This window comes from Bactrocera latifrons, unplaced genomic scaffold (assembly GCF_001853355.1).
Source record: "Bactrocera latifrons isolate USDA-ARS-PBARC rearing strain unplaced genomic scaffold, ASM185335v1 scaffold_33, whole genome shotgun sequence".
NCBI classification, from domain to species: domain Eukaryota; kingdom Metazoa; phylum Arthropoda; class Insecta; order Diptera; family Tephritidae; genus Bactrocera; species Bactrocera latifrons.
This window is the reverse complement of record NW_017536963.1, coordinates 1,379,882-1,384,925: the sequence shown is the minus strand read 5'-3', so window position 1 is coordinate 1,384,925 and position 5,044 is coordinate 1,379,882. Positions and strand designations below refer to the sequence as shown.

The following is a 5,044-nucleotide window of genomic DNA, read 5'->3' as shown; positions in this document are numbered from 1 at the left end:
TTATACATGTTTTCGCTGTATTCTAGGTTGCATTATTTTATTTATATATGCATTTAACAAAAGGATCTAGGAATCCCGAAATTTCAGGATTTGGAAATTTAAAGCTTCGGAATTATTAATGTTTTCATCGTATTTGGGCTATTTTAACTATTTATATATTTATTTATTTTTATTTTTCAAAAAGTCTGTGAATCCAAACATTTCGGGATGTTAAAATTTTATGAAAATGGAAAGTTCGACAAAATTTTTTACATTAAATTCAGACTATTTTACTTGATTTTTAAGGGACATTGGCAGGTTAATGTTTTATTATAATTTCAAGTTACTATTGCTGTTGTGCACACATCGAGTACTCTTGATCAGCTTACTAATAGATCTGAAATAGTCACACACATGTACCGCATACACACAGATGTACGGATATGCATGTGCATACTTGCATGTGTTATATGTTTTTAGGATATGTTGTCTACATTTTTCTCCTCTGCATGAGGCTAGTAATATACGAGTTGTACTGTTGCTTGAAGCCCGAGCTCAGCGTAGGTATAAGCACATTTTTTCTGATTTTTTTATGTTTTTATTTTATTAATTTACTAACTCCATTAAGCACCTATTGAATGACCCCCTGCTAATAAATACGGATTTATGTATATACATATGTGTATGCATGTACTATATACATATGTCAATATGTAATTGAGACACTTCGTAAGTAATTATTTTCTTGTTTAACTGAGTATTCAATTGAAAGTATAAAAGTTGTTGACTATTTCAAGGATTTATTTTGTTATAAAGAAGCCTATGCATGCTCCTTATCAGTTCTTCGCCGCCGTGTTTGAATAGCCCGACCGTCAATCCATCGTCCCCGTCGCTTTGTTGTTTTTCAGACGGTTAATTGCTATTCGAACTTCATCATGATCGAGCAATAGAACGTCTACTCCAACGTCATCGATTAGGGAATCGCGTACGCCATCGCCTGGCGTTATGTTTTCACTGCTATTGAGCAGGTTTGGAGAAGTTATTTTATCCATTATTTTAGTATGCTCTGAGCCTAAGTCAATAGATCACCTCTGGGAGTTCCATAAGAGTACGCTCCGGACTTGAAGCATCTTTCGTAGAATTTTTGAGCATTACCAGTGTTAGCGAGCTGGTGAAACTCTTTTTTATCTGCATATGCTTCTCGCTTCCCTCTTCAACTTTCAATTTACTTATCCAATAAATTTCCCTGACAACAATATCTTACTTAACTGCATCACCTTTAGAGGTATTTTTGTGTTAATTGCTTCCTCTGTCTATTACATATTTGCCATTTTTCGAGTTGTGACACTTTTGTAGTTAGGGTGCGATATTTTCAAGATATTCAGTCACAAAGTTCGATAATCTTCATTGAAAAAAAGGTTTTCATCATTCATATTTGTAGTATCCTCTTTTTGGATTTGGTGACATTGAGCACCTTTCAATATTCCTGCGGCACATCATGATTATGACATTTAAACTTTAGCGTATGCGATATATGGACCTTCGCCTTCGGAATGGATGGAATATAACTACAGTCTTCTACTTTTAAATCGGCACCCTTCCACGAGCTTTGAAGCGCCATTGCGGAGTTGTTTTAACATTTTTAGATCTTGACTTCATCGAAAGTGGCCATTTCACCTACGTGATTTGCTTAAATACCACCATGCTATTCCTGACCGCCCTGGATGTTAGAGATGTTTAGTGTCGCTCCCGATCGAGCCGGACGTTTGGCTTTACAGCGTCGTCCTTTTTCCTCGCTCATTTAGCTGGCCACGCTGTTTAGGGCTAACTTAATATACAGTAGTTTTGAGTTCCTAACAAATTTCCAGTATATGTATACCAGGGTGGCGGTTTACTGTTCTCACCAGATAATGTTCTCTGGTTCCCACATTAAGCTATCTGGTATGTTTTGCTAAAACTCTGTGCTTATTTTAGATTTTTCTTTTCAATATTTTTATTTTGGTATACGAATCCTCAAGAAAAGGTCAACAAATAGTATATTAACCCCAACTACGCAATACCAATTCAAAAAAGGTTGTCCTAAAAGCAAAGCAAAATGAAAATATTACAAAATAGACAATATATACATATTAAAATATAACGGTGCTGAGAGGACACACGAAGCGAACTTGAACTAGTCAACGCACATGAAAAGGAGCCAAAAGAGAAAGAATACTTTTAATTTGGAATAAAAAGTACAGAGAAAAGCAAGCAAAGTAGGCAAACAAAGCAAAAGCGAAAAGGAGTGAGAAATATAAGCACAAAAGGAATTGAGCAAACGCAAACAGAGCGCATAATATAGTATATTTAAATGATAGACTGGAGAGAAAATTATGCTGTACGTACATATGTATGTATGTATTGACAATGGTACGAGGGTGGAGGATAAACAGGAAAAACCGATATTGAAACGAACAAACAGGCGAAACCAGCTGATATGCGAGGACCATAAGAAAAAGAAACAGGAAATCGAATAAACGGCAACGGAAGCTCTGTGAGTCGGCGGCGAAGTGGTAAAGGCGGAACAATACGGTCGGTTAGCAGCACGCAATGACATTGAATTATAAACAAGAATAGAGGTGGTGGAAGAAAATGGCTTACGCACGCAGAAGCCGAACACATGGACAACAACAAACACTTGTGGAGTAGGACATGTATGGCGTTGTGTTAGCCGGCATTTGTGGGGGGAGGAAAGACAGCTGAGCGCACAAGGACAAGCTGTGTGCAGCTTAAAAAGGAAAACGAGAGTGCGCGCTCACTTTATTGCAGAGAGCGTGTAACGGAATTTCACATAAACGAGAGAGATAAAGGGAGTACGAGGCGACCTACCGCGCTGGGTGGGTGATAATAAAACGCCGTGGGCGTAATTGTTAAGTGTTGCAAGAGAGCAAAGATATTGTTGTTGTTGTTTTTACGAACGAGTGGAGCGCACATAGTAGCGTTTTGCAGGATATTCGATTTCGCTTTTAATAGCTGAGGAAATGCAGTTATAGTGTCTAAATTTAGAGGCGAGTAAAAAGTAACGACAAACAGCAACAACAAGCACCCAAAGAAAACAACAAAACAATGAATAACAGTAACAATCTTTAAACAACACCGGCAAAGTGGCTAATAGTAGCAAACGCCAACATAACGACCCAAACGCTCGGCTGTTTTTAGACGCCAGCACCGACTGTGCTTGCAAATGCTGCTGTGCGAAGCTTTGTGGCTTGTGATTTGCCGATTTTATTGCCAGCGTTTAATACAGAAGAGCTGTAAGCGCAAATGCCTGGCGGCTCTAAAGGCAGCAGCTCGTGGGCATGCCTTGCCCTTGGAGCGTAAGCGGTGACAAACGAAAGTAACTGTTGCTGCCGCCAAGTGTATCCACACAGCGCTAGCGAGCAAGAAAGTCCGCACAAAATTAAGGTACCAACAACAACAAATAAAGTCTTGATGTGCTACCGGCAGTTGAACGCGCTTACATACATCTAGTTGTTTATGTACTCCTGGCTGCGGTGTCATTATGTGGGCGCTGCGCGGAGCAAGCGGTCAACTGCATACTCAAATGCGCGCGGTAGACGCGTCGCTGCTGAGCGCTTACGGCCATAACTGCGCCGTGATTTATACAATATTTCTTTCGCCGCGTACACTTGTATTGGAGCATCAACCCCTTAACTGCAAAGGTGTGCTGTACTCATTGCTGCTGCTGTGCTGTGTAGGTTTTGTCCTGCACTGTTTAGAAAACATATGATTTGCTGTGGTTTTACTCTTGCTTTCATTCTGAGCGCAAAGGCCAGCAATAACGACGCATGCGCTCCACTTACACACACACGCGCGCGCCTCAGTATGCACAGTTACTTACAAATACCAGTGCGCCAGTGGTGACACAACGTAAAACGCCTACGTTACAATTTTCTCGTACTTCCCACTGTATAGGTGAACTGGGCGCGCTTGCTTGTGTGTGCGCGCGCCTTAGTATCAAGCAGATAATGTGTAGCAACAAATGCGCTGATAAGGCGCTCAGCAAAAGCGAGAAAAAGCAGAAGATGTCAAGCGGTGGCGGTGAAACTTGAACGCGTCGCTTGCGTTAGTCACACAACACACAGCGATGTACGCTCTCAGCTGACTCACATGTACACACACACTCGGCGCGCAACCATAAATGCTGCACGCATACAGTCATGTCGACTCGCAGATAGGCACTTCCGTCATACTTTGCCGCTTGCTAATCGCGCGTCCCACTCTCCCGCACAGGCGAAATTCTAACTGTACATGCTGCACGCATACTAGCATGCAAACACAAACACAGCTGTTTGCCACACATACACACACATGTATCATTGGAATCTGTTTCGTTTGCTCTCTGCGCGCGCTGCGCTCTGTCACTATGCGCTGCTCCACCTCGCTCTGCTGTGCGCCAGCTGCGACGCGTTTGGCTCGGTTCGGCGCTCGCTCACACATTCGCTTGGTAGCTCGTCTTTTTTGCTGGCTGTGCTCGCCTTTTTCTTTCCGGCCGCCACGGCTTCTTGACGGGTAAAGGCAAATTTTTGCGCTGTAGATGCAACATTCGAAAAACGTTACGCACGGTGACCGTTAGACGCAGTGACTCGCAGCGGATCGTCGAACAGGTCAGCTTAGCACAGTGTGGTGGGCACATATACAGGCTCCGCGTTTTTAGTGTTCGGTACAAAGCAACGCACTGCTCTAACCAACCAGCAATTGTTTTCTTAACGTCGAGCTGACGATGACGCGCGTTCGCGTTTCACTAATTCTATAGCGCGGTGCGTGTAAGAAATATTCTTTCGAGCAAATATATAAATAAATTGATTAAAAATATATCCGCTAAATTATATATACAGTGATGTGCGATGAAATAAAGCCATACATTTTCTGATGATATTATTGCGCTTAAATTTTTTTTAAGAATCTAACATGCCATGAACTAATTGTAGTTCAGTACTCACATCGTCTGTGTATATTTTCCCGTTACTTCTGAATTCAACTTCGAGTTCATTTTTAACAAATCAGTGAAAATGTGCTATTAATT

General features: G+C 41.4%; 1 protein-coding gene across 1 annotated transcript in view; it reads left to right on the top strand.

Annotated features, from left to right (window-relative positions):
* Positions 1-4,508: 4,508 nt before the first annotated feature.
* Positions 4,509-5,044, top strand: part of LOC108971207 (myocyte-specific enhancer factor 2) — a gene marked incomplete in the record, with an annotated part of 66,503 nt that continues 65,967 nt past the window's right edge. Inside the window, 1 exon segment of the mRNA XM_018937098.1 lies at positions 4,509-4,778.